The following is a 12010-nucleotide window of genomic DNA, read 5'->3' as shown; positions in this document are numbered from 1 at the left end:
TTTGCTTTCAAACTCCTTCATGTAGAGGTTGGCCACAATGGCTGACACCAGTGAACCCATGGCACATTTGTGCTTTTGTCTACAGAAACGGTCACTGTACTTAAAATAGGTGGTAGTAAAGCAGAGGTCCAGCAAAGTGCAGATATGATCTGTGGTGAAACTAGTTCTGGTGTGTAGGGAGTCATCCTGCTGTAGTTGTTTTTTGATTGTTCCCACTGCCTCAGTTATGGGTATGCAGGTGAAAAGATAGATAGATAGATACTTTATTGATCCCGAGGGAAATTCAAGCACCAGTAGCCCATTACAGCAGTAAAAAATTCATCAGGGGAGAGCACGAATGCAGTCCCCCACTACCAGAAATTATGCAGTCGAGATTCCCACATTTGGGGAATTCGCAGGGGTCAGCACAACTGGAGTGCAATGGCTGAGCCTCGCCCTGGGTGAACCACCTTCTTGATCATGGTATCTCCCCTGCCAGGTAAGTATGAAAAGTAAGATGACATCACAGGATACCACGGTTTTGTGTATCTTGTGAAGTTTATATGTACATGGTGTGGTATCCCCAGGGTAAAGGCGGTAGTAGGCTGGGTGGTCAATGGTTTCGTCCTTTTCCAGTTGTTGTAAATAATCTTTCTTTTCTTTTTGTAGTTGTTTGTCGGGTGCTGTTTCAAGATATCGTAGGTGTTGCGGTCACTGAGGAGTGAGATTATTTTTGCGTGGTGGTCCGTTGTGTTGAGGACGACGGTGCATCTCAACTTGTCGGCCGGTAGTATTGTGATGTTCTGTTCTTTGCTCAGGGATGTACTGGCCTTTCTTTCCTGAAAGGTGAGATTGGAAGGAGGTGTTTGCGCACTGGAGAGGGCTGCTGTTATTGTAATCCTGATCTGTCCTGCTTCAGGTTGTGCTATATGGTTAGTTCTCATGGCTGATTCTGTAGCCGTGATAAGTTCTACTATGGGAAGTTGTTGTGGGCATATAGCAAAGTAGAGTCCTTTGACCAGAACCTCCATTTCAGGTTTGGTGAGGACCCTGTCTGATCTCTGGTTCTTCACCTACTTATGCCTGTCTGAAAGTGTGGCATTATCCTGTTTTGGTCCTGATAGCACAGCTGTTATTACAGAATGATATGCACTTGTTTGTAGAATTTGGAGCTTCTTGGTTTGTCGTTCCTTTCCTTTAGCGTATTGTGTCAATTGTACCTTATACACAAAGTTTGAAAAGAAGAAGGTAGAAGTGCTGTCAATTTTTGTAGGGTCTGGATACTCTTGTCCTTAAGTGCGTCCATAGTGAAATGGACCTGTCTAATCCTTTCTCTCAGAAGTTGGCTCTGGGAACTAGTCTGGACTGTCTGCATATTAGGTGAGAAGCAAAGTAGTTCCTGTGGTCAGCTAGTTTCCTTGAAATCCCTTCCTATTCCTGCACCAATTGAAGGGCATTCTTCCCAAAGTGCAAGGCAATATGTGAATGTAGGTTCTCAGTCATCCGGATCATGGTAGTTGAAATGTGAGAAGTGAAGGCAACCAGATATCTTTTGGTTATTGAAGACTTTTCACCTCTCACATCATGGCACGTGTCTGTGACCCTCAAGACCACCCCCAAGGTGACAGCCCCACTAGAGGTTAAATACCTGGAACTCCACATCAATCTCAGGACTGAAGAAGACTTTCGGATGCCTTTCCTTTTTTATGATGATGCTTGAGGTGATGATCATGTGATGGACAGAGTCACTATGAAGGAGACAGCAGATACTGTAAATAGTTGGATTTGTTAATTGAAAAATAACAATAAACAAAACTACAGTTGGAGGTGGACAGAGTCAATGACTCAACAAGGAACTGAACTCAAACTGGACTAAGATGCAAACTACAGTAACAAGAGAATGAAGTGCACATGGAGAGACATAAACATGAAGGGATTGAGGTGTGGAAACATGAAGAGCTGACAGATTGGAATTGGAAAAAAAGAGAACTAATAAGACTGATGCAGGGCAAGTGTGCAGTAAGAACAGGTGATGAAAAGAAGGAGAGTGAAGGGAGAGAGAGACTGGGAAACACAGGGAGAATGATGAAACACAGAAAGGTAACCACTCAAAGCACAAATGTTTCTTTTTTCAACTTTGCAACATTGCAAAAATTAGGCACATTCTTTCTCAAAAAGATGCATAAAAACTAGTCCGTGCATTTATTACCTCCAGGCTGGACTGTTGCAGCTCCCTGTTATCAGACTGCCCCATTAAGTCCATAAGGACTCTCCAACTAACCCAGAATGCTGCAGCATGTGTACTGACAAAAGCTCATGTGAGAGAGCATATTTTGCCTGTACTGGCTTCTCTACATTGGCTGCCTGTAAAATTCAGAATAGAATTTAAAATACTCTTCCTTGCATACAAAGCCCGACATGGCCGAGCCCCATCTTATCTCAAAGAGCTCATAATTCCTTATTATCCCACCAGAACTCTATTTTCCCAGGATGCAGGGTTACTTGTGGTTCCTGGAGTCAACAAAAGTAGAATGGGAACCGGAGCCTTTAGTTATCAAGCTCCCTTCCTATGGAATCAGATTTCGGTCCGGGAGGCAGACATCCTCTCTACACTCAAGAGTAGACTTTTAAGTTTTAAGAATGGCTTAGGGTGGCCCCTAGTTATGCTGCTATAGGCTTAGACTGCCAGGGATCTCCCATGATGCACTGAGCTTCTCTCTCTTCCTCTAACTCCCACTTCCACAAATTTTTATGTCCCATCAGTGCCACTAGCTTGACTTCATCCATGGAGTCTTTGTGCTCTCTCATGTCTTCAGTTCCCATGGATCGTGGTTCAATTTCAATTTATTCAATTTCAATTTATTTATTTATATAGCACCTGATACAATCAAAATTGTCTCTAGATGCTTTTACAGAGACCCAGAGCCTGAACCCCCAAGCAAGCAGACAGTGGCAAGGAAAAACTCCCTTTTAACAGGAAGAAACCTTTAGCAGGACCCAGCTCACAAGGGAGAACTATCCTGCTGATATTCAGCTGGGTGAAAGGGGAGAAGAGGTAGACAGGACAGAGAGGGAGAGAGAGAAAGAAACATACATGCAATAAACATATCATACATCATACATTACAAAGGACAAACATGACAGGTTGTTATAATTGGAATTCTGAAGACTGTGTGTTGTATGTATTTGTTTTTTAGCTGATATGTTGTTTAAGTTTGTTATAATTGCACTACACAGAAGAACGACAGGCAAATGTTGACAGTAGACATGAGTTTGTCAGAGGGCCTGATACAGTTCAACATGTAGATCTGGATGGAGAGATACCTGCAGAAAGATACAGAGAGAAATAGAAAGGAAGGGAGAGACACAAAACTACGAGGAGAACTGGACACACAGTTAGTGACATAAAATAATGAATTATATGTTGACCTGATGAGAGGAGAGGAGGGGAGAGGAAGAAGAGGAGAGGAGGTGGGGGAGTAGAGACGGTGGTGATGTTGGGGAGGTGGGGGATCCGCTCGGTGGATCATGTTTGTGTCCCCCGGCACCATAGGCCTATAGCAGCATAGCTATGATAGAGATTAAAGATTAACAGTTAGTCAGACCTATTCTACCTGTGGCTGTATATCAAGAAGTGACTGTAACTATGCCTACCAGCCCTACACGCTTTGTTTGAGGTTAAGTATACGCTTTACTGAACAGAAAGGTTTTAAGTCTAGTCTTAAAAGTGGAGGTGGTGTCTGCCTGTCGAACCCAGATTGGCAACTGGTTCCACAGCAAGGGCGTCTGATAGCTAAAGGCTCGTCCTCCCATTCTACTTTTCTGAATTCTGGGAACTGCAAATAAACCTGCACTCTGTGATCTGAGTGTTCTATTGGGAATATATGGGACTATTAGATCCTGCAGGTATGATAGGACTAGTCCATTTAGGGCTTTATTGAATCTCGCTCAATCTGGCAAGACAGTCTTAGATCATATAGGAAGGCCCTACGGACTGCCAGAGCAGCCTATTACTCAAAATTAATTGAGGATAACAAGCATAATCTCAGGTTTCTGTTCAGCACTGTAGCCAGGCCGACAGAGAGCCATAGTGCTATCGAGCCTTGTATCCCTGTGACCCTTAGCAGCAATGACTTTATAACCTTTTTTAACAAGACAAGATCTTAAACATTAGAGACAAAATTCAGCACCTACGGACCTCAGCTGGTACTGATGTAACATCAAACATTAGTGTCTTAGAACCAACAGTAGAAACAGATAATCATCTTGACTGCTTTTCACCTATTGATCTCCATCAGCTATACTCACTCGTATATTCATCCAAGCCAACAACATGCCTCTTAGACCCCATCCCTAACAACCTTCTCAAAGAAGCTTTACCCTTACTTAGCACCTGTCTATTAGACATGATCAATCTGTCCCTGATAACAGGCTATGTACCCCAGTTAGTCCGTGAGCCAGGGCCCCAAAATATGGAAACCGTTACCGAAAAAGTGGCAAAGACTACCATACCTTTTTGGAAAGCTTGGAATCTTATCTTTCCAATGATGTATGATGGCCATCTGACAAGAGTAGCAGTTTTGAGTTATCACACATAATGTAGACCAAGGTTGAGAAAATAATGCGTATAAATCAAGCAGAGCATTGGCAAAGTTAAAAAGCTATATTGGACATATTAGAATATTTAATTTTGTTATGTTTGGTATCATTTTAAAGGGGAGACTCTGAGCTTTCATTTAAACCCTTTTGTGAACATTTTGGACTAGTATAGCCAACCCTGGAGCTCTTCAAACTTTTAATCACACACATTTTCCTGCCATTTCCGCCTAATTCATCTTTTGTCTTTTAGTCCTGTGGCACCAGGGAGCATCAGAGAAACTAAATTCAAACACTGAAATACTGGCATGACCCTAAGGATTCAGAAAATGTATCATTTACCCATATTATCTGATTTGGAGGGTGGGGGGTGATATTCAGTCTTATATCAGACATGGCGTTTTTCAAAAGACAGAAACAGAAGTGTACTATTAGCCTATCCCTAGGCTAATTTCTTGATATGTCAAGTTGAAAGTCTGAGGTAAATATTTTTTAGAAAAAGTTGTTATTCAGCATTTTCATCATTTTTAGATAGTTCAAAGGGTCCTTAAGGGTCAGACTGCACTCTGCCACAAATCAAAGCGTCCCCAGCTGGACAGGTTACAATATCTTAGCATCAAACTCTGTTGATGTTATTGTGTTGTCAGCTATCTGCCAACCATCAATGCCCCAGCTACCCAGATGGCAAGTGTTCATGAAATTCTCCTTCAAAGTAAGAAAATCATGACTTTCTTACACATCAGCAACATGTCAGTTACCTTTGATCAGGCACTCTACTGTAAAGTTACAGAAATTCTGTGGGCACATAGAGACACGTTTCCCAACATTGTGCCAAGACTTGGAGTCTTTCACACCATCTGCATGTTCCTGGGTGTGATTGGGAAGCGTTTCCAGGCAGCAGGCCTAAAGGACATCTGCATTGAATCTGGAGCTGTGGCAGAGGGGTCTGTCAGTGGTGTATTGGATGGCCATAAGTACAATAGATCTCTGAGATTTCACAAAATCATGTATGAAGCCCTCCTGAGGCTGGTCTGGAATCAGTTTCCCCTGTGGCTCACAGAGAAACATCCTGATGCCCACGATCTCCTAGATATCCTGCCCTTAAACTTGAGTGTCTTTTCTGAGGGTATATCATCAACCACTGTAGAAGAATCACTTGACCATACAGTTTTCAGAAAGGTCCACCAGTACTTCTGTGAATTCCTTCAGCATCTCAGGTCTCAGCAAGGTCCACTGGCCAGCTTCTGGATGTCATATATTGACATGGTGGAGGTTGTACTAAACCTTGTTAGGGCATCACGTGAAGGAAACTGGGCATTGCACATGGCTAGCATCCGATCAATCATACCGTGGACCTTTGCTTATGATAATCTTAATTATGCAAGGTCACTCACTGCCTACTACACAGAGATGAGCCAAATTGAACATGAGAAACCAGATCTGTACATGTTTCTCTGTGAAGGTGGCTTTTCGGCCCAGCTGAGTGCAACAAATACATTTGGCAGGGTTCCGATTGACCAGACCCTAGAGGAAACTGTCAATCGGGACACACAGACAGCTGGAGGCACAAAAGGGTTCAGCTTGAACCCAGCAGCTATCTCAAGGTATTATCTTACTGCTGAGTATAAAAGTACTTACCTGTCCATATTGAAAAGCTCCCTGGGACTCCAACAAAGTGGAGACTGTTCTCATAAGGACCAGCAGAATTGCCAAAGACGAAGAACACATTGCAAGCACTGTGGATCTGTTGGAATCTAGTTGGATAAATCCATTTGCAGGTAGTGAGTCCCTTGTTTCTCTGTCTACTGGAAGTAAAGCACCAGCAGATGTTGCTGGACCTTCTGAATGCACACACCTCTGGCGAGAATGCCTACAGAACCTTCTCTGCTGAACGTGTTGAGAGTAATCCTCCTGCCAAGCAGTTCCATGCACCACTCTCCAAGATGAAACTGAAAACATTCTCCTCAATGCATGGAAAGGCAAAGACATGCAAAACTGGGAATAAAGAGGTTATCCTCAAAGCTGATAATCGAATATTTGCCCAGATGATACTGATTGCACAGAGTAGACAGCTCAACCTGAAGGAGGTGTTTTCTCATCCCCTTGGACCACTTACGTGGGCTCTTGCTTCGCCAGATGGCAATCTGAGGAAGACCTGCAAATCCTCACTTGCCAAGCAACTGCTTAAGTTCCCATGTGTTGCTGAATCATTGCCATTTAATTCCACCTGCGTAATAGATGGCATGGCACTTGTTCAGAAGCTGAACGGTGATGGCAAGACATTTGCTGATATTGCAGTCTATGCTTTGTCCACTGTGCTAGCTGAAGCAAGTCACAGCACCCGTGTTGACATTGTTTTTGATGTATATAATGAAGCTTCTATCAAACACATGGAGAGAGTGGCTAGAGGTGCAGACTCAGGCACAGAGGTCAAACAGATCATTGCAGGGCACAGAGTTCAGCAATGGAAGAAGTTCCTACACAGCAACAACAACAAAACAAATCTGGCTACCTTCTTGCTCAAAGAGTGGGGCAAAGAACAGTCTAGAACGAGACTCGGTGAAAAGGTTCTGTACACTACAGCGAAAGATCAGTGTTACAAGCTGACCCAACAGGGAGTGCACAAGGTAGCAGAACTGTCGTCCACTCAGGAAGAGGCTGACACCCGTATGCTACTCCATACTTGCCATGCTTCAAGGACTGGTTACAAGTCTGTCATCCTTGTGTCTGATGACACTGATGTCTTGGTGATAAGCCTGGCTACCAGTGACACACTCACATGTGACCTGTTCCTGAAGACAGGGACAAAGAATCGCACCAGTTACATAAACATCTCTCAGCTCGCTCGTGGTCTGGGTTCACAGTTGTGCCAGGCTTTGCCTGGTTTACATGCATACACAGGCTGCGACACTGTAAGTGCATTTGCGGGCCGTGGTAAAGTGTCAGCCTTAAAACTTCTTCAGAAGAATGAAAACTTCTTTGAGACCTTTCAGAAGGTTGGGTTAGACTGGACAATGACACCTGAGTTGTATGCAGCCTTACAGGAGTTCACATGTCAAATGTACAGCTCCAAGTCCAAAATCACCAACATCAATGAAATGAGGTATGCACTTTTTTGCGCAAAGAAAGGCATAGAATCCTGGCAGTTACCTCCATGCTCAGATTCTCTCAGTAAGCACTGTCTCAGAGCTAACTATCAAGGTGCTATCTGGAGAAGATGCCTCGAGAACAACCCTGAAGTTCCTTCCCCAGTTGAGCACGGGTGGTCTCGAGTGGAGCAAGATGGTGACTTGCAGCTCTCCATAGATTAGTTCAGTGTCTCCATCGGTCCACAAGCAGTACTTGAGTTTCTGTCCTGCTCATGCAGAAGGGACTGTGTCACTCCATCATGTCAGTGTGTTGCCAACAACTTGGCCTGCACTGACCTATGCCATGCAAGACAGTGCAAAAACCAGAAGGATGATTTTGAGGAACAATCCTATTCCTCTGATGAGGATTCCGATGAGGAGTTTGATTAGTGTTGTGGCCTTGAATGATGCAATGTGTGCGAAAAATATCATAAAATATCATTGACCATGCCTAAAGGTCTTGACCTTGACCTTTTACAGTAATGGCAATGTCACAATTGGGTTTGCCACACCTTAAAATAGGAATCCATGTCTATCCATGTCATCCATCCAATTATACCGTTGTTAGATTTTCAGCTATGTCGGTGTTCTGCTTGATATATGCATTATTTTCTCAATAGTACACTATTGTTTCCGTCTTTTTAAAAACGCCATGTCTGATATAAGACTGAATATCACCCCCTCCAAATCAGATAATATGGGTAAATGATACATTTTCTGAATCCTTAGGGTCATGCCAGTATTTCAGTGTTTGAATTTAGCTTCTCTGATGCTCCCTGGTGCCACAGGACTAAAAGACAAAAGATGAATTAGGCGGAAATGGCAGGAAAATGTGTGTGATTAAAAGTTTGAAGAGTTCCAGGGTTGGCTATACTAGTCCAAAATGTTCACAAAAGGGTTTAAATGAAAGCTCAGAGTCTCCCCTTTAAAATGATACCAAACATAACAAAATTAAATATTCCAGTATGTCCAATATAGCTTTTTAACTATGCCAATGCTCTGCTTGATTTATACGCATTATTTTCTCAACCTTGGTCTACATTATGTGTGATAACTCAAAACTGCTACTCTTGTCAGATGGCCATCATACATCATTGAAAAGCAGAGATTCCAAGCTTTCCGAAAAGGTATGGTAACCTTTGCCACTTTTTCGGTAACGACCAACCCCTCTGGCTCACGGACTAAGTCCTTTAAAGTAGCTGTAGTCAAACCTTTCCTTAAAAAACATACACTTGACCCAGAGGTTTTAAGCAACTATACACCAATATCTAACCTTCAATTTCTTTCCAAGATCCTTGAAAGAACAGTCACCAATCAGTTATATGACTTTCTTCAAAATAATAACTTATTTGAAAAATTTCAATCTGACTTTCGAGCTCATCATAGCACAGAAACAGCATTGGTCAAAGTCACAAATGACCTCCTCCTGGCATCAGATAAGGGACTCTGTCCTTGTACTGTTAGACCTTAGTGCTGCATTTGACACCATTGACCACTCTATATTACTGCACAGATTGGAACACCTAATTGGCATCAAAGGAACTGCATTAAGCTGGTTTCAGTCTTATTTATCAGATCGATTTCAATTTGTTCATGTTAATGATACATCGTCCACACTCACAAAAGTTAGTCGTGGAGTTCCCCAAGGTTCTGTCCTTGAATTAAATTGAAAACTGAATATGTAAGCAGGAGAATTTTAAAGTCTATTCTGAATTTTAATGGAACTTAGCGAAGAGAAGCTAAGATTTCAATTCAATTCAGTTTATTTATATAGCGCCAATTCACAACAAAAGTTATCTCATGACACTTTCCAATTTGATGGGGAAGATATTATCATGATATGATGGTTGGACCTCCTGACCCCTCCTCAATCTCCAAGACAGAACACCACACACTCAGAAAAGCAATCTGGTGTATGCTGTCCAATGCAATGAGGACTGCAAAGACCTCTACATTGGTGAGACTAAACAACCACTACACAAGCGCATGTACCAGCACAGGAGGCCCAACTCCTCAGGCCTAGATTCCGCTGTCTACCTACACCTGAAGGAGAAAACTCACTCCTTTGAGGACAACAATGTTCACATCTTGGACAGAGAGGATAGATGGTTTGAAAGAGGAGTAAAAGAAGCCATCTATGTGAAATTAGAAAAACCATCTCTCAACAGAGGAAGAGGTCTGCGACACCACCTATCTCCAATTTACAATGCTGCCCTTTCATCTCTTCCCAGGAGATTCAACAACTTAGCCTCTAAGAACAACTGCCATTCACAAATGGCCCGTGTGACTCTAACGACTGTCATTATAACACAATAGAGCATTAATGAAGTTGAAACCAACTTTTCTACCATCCCCAACGACTGTCTCTCAACGACTGTCGTTTGGCACAATGGGGCACTAACGAGCCTATGACACCACTGGCCATGTGATCGCCTCCACAGAGGTTAAATACCTGGATCTCCACACCAGCTAGTTGGACTAGTCCCAGCCTAGTCAAGCGAGCATAAACTGATGAAGCCTCTTGGATGAGAGGTGAAACGTCTTCAAAGGCAAATAACTAAGTCCAGTTGCATTCGATTGAATTTCCTTGAGATAATAACCTATTAAAAATACAAACTAGCAAATATTTAGAGCCAAAAAATAGAACTATCAGATGTGGATTATTAAATACATGATCCCTACACTCTAAATCCCTCCCAGTCAGTGATCTAATTATTGATCATCAGTCCGATATATTCTCCCTCACTGAGATTTGGTTACGGGATGAAGAATATGTTAGTTTAAATGAATCAACTCCATCTGGTAATATTAACTATCATGTTCCTCGAAGCACAGGAGGAGGCAGAGTGGCAGCAATCTACCACTCTATCCTTCAGATTAACCCCAAACCTAAATCTATCTATAGTTCATTTGAGAATCTCACTCCTGTCGCCTGCCTCACCTAAACTGGAAGTCAGAAAAGCCAGTTTTATTAGTTGTTGTGTATCGTCCACCTACTGCTGCTTACTCAGAGTTCCTGTCTGAGTTTCTGACTTCTTATCTAGTTTAGTGCTCAGTACAGATAAAATCATTATAGTGGGTGACTTTAACATTCATATGGATGTTGACTCTGACAGTCTTAAAACAGCCTTTAGTTCACTCTTAGATTCAATAGGTTTCCATCAGATAGTGAATGAACCAACACACTGCCATAATCACACACTCGATCTAGTTCTCACCTACGGCCTAGAAACTAAGAACCTGTTAGTTGTCTCTCAAAACCCTCTCCTTTCAGACCATTCACTTGTAATTTTTGAACTAACTTTAACAGACTTTACAGCACACATATACCAGATGCCTCTCTGAAGATAGTGTAGACAGATTTAGGGATGCAATCCCATAACAGCTCCCCTCAGCACCATGTACCAGTACAACAGAGCCTACTGATTTAAATGTTACTCCTGGAGAAATTGATTCTTTTGTTAACAACACTGCAGCCACGTTACACACAGTTTTAGATATGGTTGCCCCACTGAGAAAGAAGGTTAGAAATCATAGGAGGCTAGCTCCTTGGTATAATTCAAATATACGAACACCGAAGCAAACATCAAGACGGATGGAGAGGAAGTGGTACTCCTCCAAATCAGTTGAATCCCAGAGGGCCTGGAAAGACAGTCTATTGGCATAAAAAAAAGGCCCTTCGTGAAGCCAGAATTGCCTATTATTCAACATTAATAGAGCAAAACAAGAACAACCCACATTTTCTCTTTAACACTGTAGCCAGGCTGACAAAGAGTCACAGCTCTGTTGAGCCTTGTATTCCTGTAGCTCTTAGTAGTGAAGACTTCACCAATAAAATCAACAACATTAGAGAAAAAAATCAATAAAGATCTCCCCAGAATAGCCAATATAGTGCCATTTCTAGAAACCTCTTTTAATCCTACTCCATCTCTGGACAGCTTCCTGCTCATAGACCTCCCCGAGCTGACCTCCAGCATTAACAAATCTAACCCAACTACATGTCTCTTAGACCCCATCCCAACTAAGATCCTCAAGGACGTCTCTCCCTTGATTGACGTTTCCTTCTTAGATCAGATCAACTTATCTTTAACAACAGGTTATGTACCACAGCCGTTTAAAGCTGCTGTTATTAGACCTTTACTTAAAAAGCCTTCACTTGAACCAGACATCTTAGCAAACTATAGGCCGATATCCAACCTCCCATTTTTATCTAAAATACTTGAAAGAGTGGTTGCAAATCAGTTAATTGATCACCTACACAGGAACAGTCTCTTTGAAATGTTTCAGTCTGGTTTCAGAGCCCATCA

At 42.4% G+C, this 12010-nt stretch overlaps 1 non-coding gene across 1 annotated transcript; it reads right to left on the bottom strand.

Moving 5' to 3' along the window:
• Positions 1–322: 322 nt before the first annotated feature.
• Positions 323–486, bottom strand: LOC124058613. Its single transcript, XR_006843276.1, has one exon. It is a non-coding gene; the product is annotated as a U1 spliceosomal RNA (small nuclear RNA).
• Positions 487–12010: the final 11524 nt, after the last annotated feature.

Source organism: Scatophagus argus, chromosome 4, assembly GCF_020382885.2.
Source record: "Scatophagus argus isolate fScaArg1 chromosome 4, fScaArg1.pri, whole genome shotgun sequence".
NCBI classification, from domain to species: domain Eukaryota; kingdom Metazoa; phylum Chordata; class Actinopteri; family Scatophagidae; genus Scatophagus; species Scatophagus argus.
This window is presented reverse-complemented; position numbering and strand designations above follow the sequence as displayed.